Genomic DNA, 12928 nt, shown 5'->3' with positions numbered 1-12928 from the left:
GGAGTCTACCAAATCCAGTGCCTATTTGTGTGTGAAACTCGACCTGTTGGACATCTAATACTTTAACATCAGATATTCATCTGTACCTACCTTGAGCCCTTCTGAACAAGCGAATGACAAGAGAACCACTGAAGGTGAATTAAAAGATAACTGCCCTCTAAAGAATTAAGTAGAGCTATAGACAAGAACTTTAAATTCTGGATCACCAAGCATATTTGCACATTTTGTTTCAAAGGGGATCATTTCTGATATATTGCTCTAAGAAACATAAGCGTCAAACTCCTCCCTTTCGTAGACTTTTGTACTTCACCTATATGTGCAAAGAATGAATGACTGACTTTCTGTTGTGAACATTGTGATTTTCAATAGTTATGGTATTCTTAAATGACATTTTGAATTTCAAGAAACAGGTTTTATTTTAGCAGAGAGCAGCTCTCAGTTTATAGTAAAGGTCAGTTTGGACATTTTGCTAGGACTCATTAAGTGAAGCCTGTGAGATTAGAATTTTTATCTCAGTTTTAATTTACAAATACAGTGATTATTGGAGTAGACGAATAAAACTATATTATTTTAATTAGTTTTTTCCATCCCAGTTTGCTAATAGGTGTAGAAGTTGCATATTTGTTCTCTCAATAGCAGGGGTTTTTTTGTTCCAAAAAAAAAAGAAATAATACTTTTATTAGGGGAAATTTGCTTTAGGGCATTTTGAATAACCCGCTCTAATCCAGAAGAGCTTCCCCAAACATTATGGAATAGCCAACAAATGAGATGAACAAGGGGTCTGGTATATTCATAATATATTCTTAAAAATAATTTAACACTTCCTAATATTTATTTTAGAGAATGAATGCTTAACAGAAAACTAGTTAAATATTTAAACAGGAATCATCTTTCTTCACAATGTAATATGAATTAGAGAGGGGTACCCGACTCTCAAGTCTTTGGGAATATTGCCTTCAGAGATCATTCCTGATGTGGAGGTGAACACTGCAGGCTCTGAGACCTGGTACCATCAGGCAGATTAGCATACACAGAACCCTTGATCAATTCCAAACCCAACATTAGCAACTTTGTAATATTTCCAACCTCCATGTCGTTTTTTGTGTGGGGAAGGAATAGACTTGGCAATTCTGTTTTTGTTTACAAGTAAATGATGTTTTTGGGATTTGTATAGCCATGTCTTATGAGTTTAGACATTTTCAGTTATTCTTTCTAAGAACAATAGTGCACCTATGAATTTGAATTTCTGCATTCCCACATGGCTAAAGGCCAGACCCTGAAGAGTGAAGCTCCCTAAGGTCTTGTTATTGTACACATGACCCTTATCCTCTAACCAGACTTCTCTCCTGACCCTTCAGAATATTATGGACTCACCCTTTTGCCTACTTTAGGACCTCAGTGGATATTTAGCCTCAAACAGGCCAACTTGCTTATGGAGATTCATGAGGGACAGCAGCATTTTTGAGATAAGCTGTCTAAATGGAACCATTCAGAGATCTGAGAGGGAAACCAGGAGACCTAAGAAAGAGAGAGAATGAAATTAACCACAACAAATGCTGCCTGTAGTGATGACAATAAAAAACAGATGAGCACTGAGAGAATAAGAAGTGAGGGAGGAGAGGCTGTGAGTATGGAGCAAAAATGTCCATGGGTTTGGCTATAAAAGGAAAGGCAGAGGCTAGTAGCTGGAGGAGAATGCGGAGATGAGGGAAGTTTTGTTTTGTTTTGTTTTGTTTTGTTCTTTATGTAAGACTTAGGCATTCCTCAATGCTGATGAGAAACTGTCAATAGCAATTTAGAGACTGAAGATAGAAGCAAACTGGAGAAGTGAGGTCCCTGAGGGGATAGGAAAAAAATATCGAGAGCGCAAGTGAAATAATTAGCTCCAGAGAGGAAAGAGATAACCCCTTGTACTTAAAAGAAGCAAGAAAGGATGGATGCAGGTGTAAGTAAGTTGGTTAGTTGACATGATGGGAAGTTGGGGAGGGTTTGAAGAAGATATCAATGCTATTTACTGAGAGTGAAAGAAAAAGTGACTGGATTCAAAGTTTAAAAAGAGTGAATAAGCTTGAAATAGTTGCTATGAAGGATATGGGAGAGGCTAACTAAAAAAGTATGGAAAATTGATGGGCAGAATAGAGGAACCAGTTGAGGCTGGTGACCACAAATAAGCCAGCAATATGCTCCATGCTGTAACTATAGCTGGGCTCACAGCCCAGATAGAATATGGAAACAAAATGAACCACAGGCGTATCCAGTGCAGAAATTTCACCAAGTAGGGAGCTGGAAGACACTGGATCAAAGAAGTTGAATTTAATTAAAAGAAATAGATTGAAGCAATGAATGACTGAGTAAGCTATACAGAGAAGGATACTAATAGATTGGGTACTGACCAATAGGGCAAAGTAGAATGATACACGGACCTAGGATTCCAGTGGGGTTGAATAACTTGTATAAGAGGGAATACTGAGTGAGACATATATAAGTACAGAAGACTGTGAAGAGAAATTTGATATCTCTGATGGAGAACAAGATACCAGGATCCAGACTGGAGGTTGAGAAGTCCTGGCCTTTAGGGGTTGGATTATCAGAAAAGTGATAGGATAATCAGGAGATTATCTTGGGTTTGGGGAGAACAGAGCAAGATTCTGAACTAGGTGCTGAAGTCTTTGAAGACTGAGTCACTGAGAGGCGGCTGATGAATAACAACAAGAAGGAAAGGCAGTGAAGAGGTAGCAGGAAAGAAGGAGCATCAGAGGAAATGCAGTTTCATAAAGAAGTATAAATATTCTTTAAAAATGGCTTTGGATTGTATGCAGGATGCTGACCCCATTTTCTAATCCTGACCTAGGTAGATAATAGGAAAATGAGTGGCCTTCACTTGAGAGGACTATGGTTAGGGTGACCATATCATCTGGTTTGCCAATAACAACCCTAATTTACACCTGTGGTCCTGACACAATTATTAATAGTGCCATCTTTTACTCTTTTAAAAGTGTCCTGGTTTCTATGTTAAGTAGCATGTTCACCCTGCCTTAAAGAGGAGTAGTGGCCCCAAGGAAAAGCTCCTTCATTTAGGAAATAAATTATTTTTAAATAAGTGAGAAAATATAGTATGGATTTGCTTATTTGTTTGTTTTTTGTTTTGTTTTGCTTGAGAGAAGAGTTCCAAGGGCCATAATAAGAAAAGTTTGGGAGGGGATGGGGCAGTGGGATATTGAATCAGAGGACAGGAGATACCAAGTAGTATTTGAACTGAGAATACAAAAGAGGAGTTGATCACGGGAGCTCTCATCTCCATTTAAATTTTCTCATCAACTTTCTGACTCCTTTAATCAGGAGTCACATGGACAATCAGGCCTTCAGAAGTTAAATACGCCTGTTATTATTTATATCTTTACTTTGTGGCCAGAGATTGTAGCAGTTATTGTATTACAGATGAAAGGTTGGAGTAACAGGCCTTTACAAACATTTAACATTGTGCAAGTTTCCTACAGATTATTGCCATAAGATGGCTCTTAATTGGGATGATAGCTCCTGACAATTGCTTCCCCTTGCACTTACATTTTGAGCATTCTTTCCTCTGAACTTTGACAGATTCAGCTTTCTCTCTGCCAACTGAACTCCATTACTTCCTTCAAAATTAGGGTAAGAAAACAAGGCAGCTTAAGGTCTCTGGAACATATGAAGCCTGGTTTATTCATCAAAGTCACTAGATTTTGCCAAGCATTATACACTGAGAGCTGATGGTGAAAGAATTAGAGAACTTAAGTCAGATGACAATACCAAAAAGCAAATAGAAATTAACAACCTTGCTAAAAGCAAAATATTCTGGTGTCTCCAGGCTAAAATGCACCTTCAAAGACCAATGTAAGGTGTAACCAAAATAGAATTGAAGATTCTTTTTTTAAAACAAAGGAAATGGTCCCACTTTCACTAAACACAGAAATCCCCATAACAGCATCTTCATAGGAGACCTTTAAGTCAATGAGGTCGTTTGCATTTAAGTCTACAAGTAATATATGGTAATACAACTGATGCATAAAGATTGTCAATGTAGCTTATGGAAATATAGATAAAGCTATTTCCCTGAGCTGTAGACATTCTTCAGTGGTCATGATAAATAAATACGTAAGTTAAAATGAGTGGTTTTTTTCACTTTCTAAAAATATTCATTCCAATTTACAAATAGACTCTCCATAGGAATCCTTAAAGTAGAAAGCTTACAGCATTGATTTAAAATATGAATCATTTATTTAAAAGTCTATGCAGTTTTTCAGAATTACCTCATGTTAAGAAATCAGTCTCACTGTCTAAAACTGTGACTCACAAACTTTTTTCTGTTTCTAAGCAATCCACACGTTTAATATATTCCTATTTAGTTACGTCTTTTCATTGTGTAAGAAAACTCTAAGCTGTACCCACCCCACCCCCTTAGCTTCCCACTCCATTCTAGAGGAATATCAGAGTATTGGAAGTGTTGTAGCAGGTTGAAAAATATTTCCTATAACAGTGTCTTTCAGATGTCAGGTTGTAACCTATTAGTGGGCCGTATATTTAGAGTGTTATAACCACCAATTTTTAAAAAATGAAATAGAGTGGAATAGAGTAACCAAAGCTGCTTCTAGTGCTACTGAAAGAATGAATGCTTTGAAAAGGCCAAAATTAACTAAATCTGTGTGCTTTTCTCATTAAATACTAAAAGCAGTTAAGGTGACTGGTTTCAGGTGAAATTTCAGTTTAGTTTAGCCACACCTTATCTTAAAAGATTCGTAGTATCCACCGCTGGTCTTCTATAGTTTTTTGTTTTATCAATTGGAAAGCAGTTCTGTTCAAGACTGATTTCTGGTTACTGTTAGAAGTAGATTATTGATTGATCCCCCAATACTTCCTAAAAGAATTTGAACTCAAAGTAAATCGAGAGAACAATAAGATGAAAACCTATATATAACATAAAAGAAATCAAAGGGGAGAGAAAAAGTATCAAGATATGCCGGTTCCAAAATGCTGCAATTGAACACAAAGCTTACTTCTGAATTCATGGTAATCAGGCAAAAGAGGAAACACACTATAGGTTACATAGCCCTAATTATCTAGGAAGCTGTGAGATTATCAGCCCAAACACACAGAATTTCCCAGCTCAGAGCCCCAAAATGAATTTGACCCAGCTGATGCCGACAAAAGTGCCATTGGTGGTACAATGATCAAGAAGGCCTAGGGTCAAATCCCAACTCTGTCACTTATTGTGTTACTTAACAGTTGGACATGTTTCTTAATCTCTTTCCTCATCTGTTAAAAGTGGATAGTAATAATATAACTTAACTCTTATTTTGTTTTGTTTTTTTTAAATAAGGATTAAATGAGGTAGTATTTATAAATGATCAAATCAAGGCTGAGACTGGCTCTGCTACCGGTAAGGGTTATATCGTGTTTCTTAATTAAGCAAGCAAATATTCCGAATGGCAGTTTTGCAAAGGACATTCTTAAATCAGTGTGATTGCAGTTAGTACAGTTAATTATTGTAGTGATATGAAAGCCGACCATTGCTTTATACCTTATGTTTCTATTGATTTCCTTCCCAATATTTTTACCTTTCAATTTTTTTTAAGAAAATCAGAAAAATAAACATATTCTACGCCACACGAGTCAGAATACCCATATCTCATGCTTCTTCTTCAAAACATCATCCTCCTAATAAAATATGTCTGGTTCAGATTTTTTTGTGCAGACCTCAGTCAACTGAAAATTAGAGCATCTGCGTCATTGCGTAGAAAAACCTCACCTAGCAACAAGCAGCTAAACTCACCCATACTCATGTCACTTGCAAATTATCTCTTGCAAAGACTAAAAACTGTCCAGTTTTTGTTCGTTTTCCCTTGTTGGGGGGTCTTTCAAATGAAAAATTTTGACTTAAGCATTTTTAATGAAATCAAAGTTACAAAAAACTCTATAGACAAAAAATTTTGTATATGAAAAGACAATGAATTCAATCGCACCTTATTCATAAGCCACTTTAGTTATACTGAATCATTAAATCAAGTTTTTTATTTGTGCCCCTGATCTATGTTACCATAGATAATACATTACATACATTAAAAATACACGCTTTGTAATTTCACTTAGGTTAACTTACTTAGCATCTACACTCCACTATTGACATCAATAATGTTATCATTTAACTCATAATAAAATATATTTTTTCATGCATGAATATCCTATCTCCCTTACTATATTAGAGCAATTTTAGAGAAAGACTGGGTCATTTTTTTCTAACATCCTTACTTCTTAATACCGTGATTTACACAGATTTGCTACTATCTTTGTTAAAAAAAATTATCATAGAGATGGAATCCTTCATCAATAAAGTAGTATACAACACTCCAATGCTTCCCAGTCATTTGTTCATTAAAAAGCACTTTTAATGCAGCTTCCTTTTTCTTTTTCTATTTTCAAATATCTATGCCTTTTTAAAAATTTAGGCCTTTGAACTTTGGCTAAATCAACCAAGCTATTATTGCCTTTTGCAGTTATTACATAAACATCTCTTTGGTTTCTCCTAAATCTTTGCAGAGTTTATAAAAAGCCTCTTAAGTGTTTTTAGTCCTCTTTTTTAGAAGTTATGTGATCATATTATTTCAGTTCTCACTAGTCCTCTTTTTTAGGGGTTATATTATCACAGTATTTCAGTTAACACTGTACACCTCAAACATTGGTGTTGATTTAGAGTCCTGTATTCATATTATATACTTTTTAAAATGTGAACTTATGGCTTAAAATAGTGCATGACTTCACTATGACCACAGAACTAAAACTAGGATTAAAGTCTAGCTTTCAGAAACACCTGTTACTTATTCTCAATTTCTTTTAACTCAGGCTAGAGAACATGGTGAACTTTCAATTTTTAATCTTTAATTTTTATTTATTTTTATTTTATGTAGTTCTTGTATTTTTATCTCTCAATAAAACTGACACATTTAATTTTCATTTTAATGAAAATAAAAAGTTACTTTGGACACTAAACTGAAAGTAAAATTTACTGTATATGCTACCACTTAATAGTAATGCAGATTTGTAGCTCAGTGTATCTTAGGCTTATCTTTTATGTTTTCATTTAAAAGATTGTTTTACAGTAGATTTATTTAGGAGCAATATATTTTAGGAATTGTCAAAATTGTTAGTTTTTCTCCTTTCCACTCAGCTCATATCTCTCATTTAGCTATATAAGAATTAAAAATTTTATTGGCAAATCCATGTTGCAAGTTGGATGGGGAGTTTTTCTTATTGCAAGAAGTGAAAACTTTATCATAATTCATTTTTATTTTTTAAACTTTGATTAATTCTAAGAAATATTTGAGGTCACTGTGGGAGTCTGATTTGAGAATCTGAAGAATTAACTTGGGAGGGTCTCAATGCCTACCAAGGTGTAGGATTAAATTCAAAGTGACATATGAAAGCAGTGTAATATATTTTGACACAACTCATTCATTTGATATATTATTTATCCTATCTATGTATTTTAGGAGGTCATAGCCATAAACTTTGAAAATCCTTTTTAAAAATCTCTAATAATTGAAATGAAATTAATTGTGATGTGAAATAATAAAATTATAAAAATTACTATAGCCTGCAGATTATTGTTACTGAGTTTTGATTCTTTACTAAAAGTTGATATGTTGCTACCCATCTCCATAGACAGAATAATGTGTCTTAGAAAAATTATTCAAAGTATCTTATAATAAGAGCCAGAAGATCTTTTCAATAGAACTAATAAATATTGCTTAGTTTTATTTTTAACAAAGCAATTTTTATCAAGAATTATCTGGCTAAGTACAATAACAACAATAGGGGGAAAATCAGAATCTCCCTCATTACCTGCTTCTGTAATTGTGCATGCATAAAGTATGCTTGAAGGCTTTGAAAGGGGAGATTGTGCAACTTGAATACTAATTTTGTGAGCACTGTAATTTCACGTCTGCTATCCATGTTCAAGCTGGTTGTGCTTTGAGGAGCAGCTGAAGCTTTATGAAAACTTTGTAAAACATTCTATTTAGAAGCAATTCTTTTCCTTTGCATTATGCGCTCTGGGTATTTTTCTTCCTTTGTGTTTTATTTTAAGAACATTTGTATGAAAACAAGATCTTTGTTTCTTACAAGCACATCTGCTCTTGCTACTTGTAGATTATGAGAAGTCATCATCCTCTGTGACATCATAAGTATTTCCATGGCAACCCATTGGGCTTACTTTTTTTCTTTAATATAATGAAAAGTTACAGACTGTCAGCAGCAGCAAAGTGTTTATCTCAAAACAGATACATAATAACTTCCCAGTTTTCTGCACCCACTGCCTGTGGCCTATTCATTGCAAAGCACCAAAGCTTTAGCTTACTGCATTTAATTCCCTTAAAGTCCATGAGACTGTCAATTCTGATTATCCACAATCTAGTGAAAGAATAGGATGCTTGAAGAAACAAATTCTAAGTGATTAGCTGTATTGTACATGGCTTGGCTGGTATTAGTTCAATGAGGGAGGAAATATATGACACCTTGTGTTTTATGTTCTATAGTAAATAATGATACAGATTTTCTTTTTTTTTTTGAGGTATGCGGGCCTCTCACTGTTGTGGCCTCTCCCGTTGCGGAGCGCAGGCTCCGGACGCGCAGGCTCAGAGGCCATGGCTCACGGGCCCAGCCGCCCCGTGGCATGTGGGATCTTCCCGGACTGGGGCACGAACCCGTGTCCCCTGCATCGGCAGGCGGACTCTCAATCACTGCGCCACCAAGAAAGCCCTATGATATAGATTTGAATAACAGCTGGAAGGATCTTGAAGCCCTTTACTTGAAATGATTTTATGAACAGTCTCTACATCCACTCAGCCACTTCAGTGCTGTCGCTACTGTGATGAAACGTGGCAATAAGAGACCTCAGAACATAATCATTTGGATAGCGAGCCAAGGCTACTAAAGAGGACTGGGACCAGGAACTGATTGTGGCACGTTCTACTACATCAATATCAGTCAAAATTATGAAGTTTTAGTCACAATAACCAAGGAATCCATAAGAAAATATTTATCGAGTACTTGCTATGTGCATAGCACACTTGTGCATAGCACATTTAAGGTAGTACATACACAATCCCTGACCTCCCAAGCCCTTCTTTAAGATTGTCAGATTAAAAGTATCAACATTTTTTCCCAGCACTACTTAGTTTTGAATTAAATCGTTTCCCCTTTTATTTAAACAGTCCATTTTATTTTAAAAAGTGTACACGTTTGACATGAACCACATTAGTTCAGGATATTTGGTGAGCTGAGCCCGAATAAGCTGTTCTGTGTTGAATGCTAAGGGAAATTTAGAGAGAGAGGGCTCAGAGGCAGCTGCTGTCTGGGAGCTCTTGGATTCAGAATGGCAGCAATAAGATACATGATCCTGGGTCTAAAGCAAGTGTCAGTTATACTGGTAGCAAACACACAAAATCGTGAGTCTGAAGCTAGGTCAGGAATGAGAAGATGGGCACAAGTACTAAGGACAAAGCAACCAAATCAAGGGAAGAAGGCCTAGGGGATCTATCTAAGCAGAGGCAGGGCAGGCGTTGGGCAAAGGTCATAACGGCAGGCAAATGGTAGAGGTCTAAGCAGTGAGGTGGGCAATATTGTAGAGGCCCAAGAGCGTGAATCAGGGACCCAGTCAAGCAAGACTGAGCTCAGACATAGGAGACCCATTCACCGTGGTACCAGGGGACAGGGCAGGAACCAAGTGAAAAGGGTCTAAAGTCCCAATTAAATGTCCCAATGAGTGAGTATTGTTGTGACATATATTCGTATAATTATTTGTTTATTCACTGGTTCAGTGATAAACACTCTATTAGACACAGGAATTAATAAAATTGACCAAGTTGACCTTATGAAACACATACTGGATGAAACAGACAATGAAGAATTCAGTAAATAAATGTATAATTAAAATCTGTATTACATGTCATGAAGGAAATAAACAGGTGTCAAAGTAAGAATTAAAGTAGGGGTAGAGAGGTGCTACTTAGGTATCACTGAAGGCCTCTCAGAAAATATATATAACATGGATTTTTTAAAAAATCTTCTTAACCCTACCCCTCATCCCCCTCCACCCTGGCCTACCAGCTTTAAAAGGATAACTATTTAACATGCACATCCGTGGTTAGTTCTATTCCCAGATTTTGTAATCAGCCAGTGGCTTCCTGCACCCAGTGATTCGACACCATCAAAATCTCCTTCACATCCCTGAATTGACCCATGTATCTATCCAGACTCCAAGGTCAGCTGACAACCTGATTTCTCTAATTGCCACTTAAACCTCCATGATGATAAGTCCCTGTTAAAAATAGCTTATGATGAGGGTAGAAGTTTCTTCTATTCAGAAGAGGCCAACATAACGAACAAGCCCAAATATCTCAGAGGCTTAACACATTATAAGTTCATCTGTTGTTCAAAGCATTTGGTGAGATTCAGGACCTTTCCAAATTTGCTCAATCATCCCCTTGGGTGATTGGAGGCCTCTGCTGACTCCTCTGCTTTTCCCTAGCAACCAAGGGAAGGAAGAGAGCAGAGGATCGTGAGAAAGTTTCTATGGGCCAGGCACAGAACTGTTGGGCATCTCTGCATCCCCCTGCCTACATTCCATTGGACAGATCTCAAGTATTCAATGGTACACCTAACTACAAGGGAGGCTAGGAAATGTAGTCTAACTGTGTGCCCTGAAGGAAAAAAGAAATGGGTTTTGTTGAGTACAATAGTGTATCTCTTTATTTAACAAAAAATTCATTTCCCTCTTTTCCTCACACAAAGAGTTTACTCATCCTCTCCCTAAGTGAGTTCACTGAAGGCCCCAACCAGTCACTAAGAGACCATGCTTTGACTGAACCAATAACTTGCTTTGAACACAGAAAGGAGGCAACGTATTTTAAGAAATACGAAAGACCAAGGAACATTATTAGTATATCCTTTTGTGCTATTTCCCCCTATATTAGCCAACCACTTATACAAAAATGATGTCATAGAAGGAAAGGGAAAGATGGAGCAAACCATAGTTCCTTCTTTCATTCCTTCCTTACTCACCAGTAAGCCAAAGGTAGAGAGTATTGAAAGAATGTGCACACGTGGATAAGCAAAATAAAAACAGTTGAATTCGTAGTATGAAGCATTTCCACTGTTCCGGCAAGAACAAAATGCATACGCATGTTCACACTGCAAAACAAGAGTTGTGTAATTTCAGTAATTCCACATGAGTTAAATGCTCTCATATTTGCATTTAAAATTGGCATTGTACAATATAGAGATGAATAGTAAAATGAAATTAAATACTTATTTAGAATGACATTAAGGAGCAAATACAAAATACCATAAGTCAAAACATGCTGTAAAAGAAAGGATAAGGATTTTTTTTTAATTAATTAATTTTTTTGGCTGTGTTGGGTCTTCATTGCTGCGCGCAGGCCTTTCTCTAATTGCAGCGAGTGTCATCGCGGTGCATGGGCTTCTCAGTGCAGTGGCTTCTCTTGTTGTGGAGCACAGGCTGTAGGCACGCGGGCTTCAGTAGTTGTGGCACGTGGTCTCAGGAGTTGTGGCTCGCGGGCTCTAGAGCGCAGGCTCAGTAGTTGTGGTGCACGGGCTTAGTTGCTCCACAGCATGTGGGATCCTCCTGGACCAGGGTTTGAACCCGTGTCCCCTGCATTGGCAGGCGGATTCTTAACCACTGTGCCACCAGGGAAGTCCCAAGGATAAGGTTTTATATTTTAGTACCCTTGATAGCAACTTTTCCCCGTGACCCCATATTTTTATTTTGCACTGGGCTCTGCAAATTATGTAGCCTTCCCTGGGTCCAGTGAGCTATGTCCTTGCCCCAGTGTAACTGCAATTAAAGCTTCCAGTCAGAAAAGGGAGGAATAGGATACACACAGCAGCCAATGACCCATAGAAGTGATTCATCCTTCTGGGTAGGCACTGTGAAGGGGGACTGCCCAAGATGCAGATCGTTTCTTGTTCTGTCCCTGATTCTGCTTTCTGTGGCCCTTGACTCCTGTCTCTGAGAGCTTCTTCCTTAACCATCCTCCTCCTCAGAAATATCTGAGATGGTTGTTGAGGAATGTCCCCTCCTCGTCCATTGTGGGACTTTCATATCTCTCTTCTTGTCTAAGGGTGGTTTTAAAGACTTTTTTTCAGCCCTAGCTCAAGGTTTCCTTGTTCTACAATTTCTACAAAAAAAAATTTTTGGTAAGTTTCCGATCTATTAGCTTCCAGTTAGCTCCATGTGCCAAGTGTTTTTTTTTTTTACTCGACATAGTTATTAAACTTGCCTTATTCTTGGTTTCCTGGTCCCCATGTTTTTCCTTCAGTTTAAGGGCAGGTACCTCGAGGCAATCAGCAGCAATATGCTATGGTGGAAAAGACCCTCTCTTAATCTGATATTTACTGAAGGGCTGAGTTGTTTGCAAAATCTCTCTGGCCCTTTGTCATTCAGGGTCATTTTTTACTTCAGGTCCCAAAGCTATCAGCTTTTCAACCATGGAAGGCCCTTGATCCCTGAACTTTCTACTCCTGCCATTCTCTGCCTGAAAATCAGCCCAAACTCACCTGAGTGCACGTCTTTCTTGCTTAGATAATTGGCCAACACAGTACTGCATTGAAAGTTCCAACCACTTTCCCTACAGTCTCAGTAATTTGTGGTCAGCCTTCCAAGTTCTCCCATGACAGCCTTATTGAAAATGTGCTGAGGCATGGCAGAACTCTCCAGACATTCAGCCTACTATAGTATATCTTCACTTTCTGCTGGCCAGTCACTAAATCAATGCCACTTATTTTGGGGTATTGTTACAACAGCAGCACATGTCAAAGTACCAATTTCCGTTCTTATCTAGATAGGATAGCTGCTGTAACTAACACTAAAATCTCAGTG

Source organism: Phocoena sinus, chromosome 7, assembly GCF_008692025.1.
Source record: "Phocoena sinus isolate mPhoSin1 chromosome 7, mPhoSin1.pri, whole genome shotgun sequence".
NCBI classification, from domain to species: Eukaryota; Metazoa; Chordata; class Mammalia; order Artiodactyla; family Phocoenidae; genus Phocoena; species Phocoena sinus.
This window is presented reverse-complemented; position numbering follows the sequence as displayed.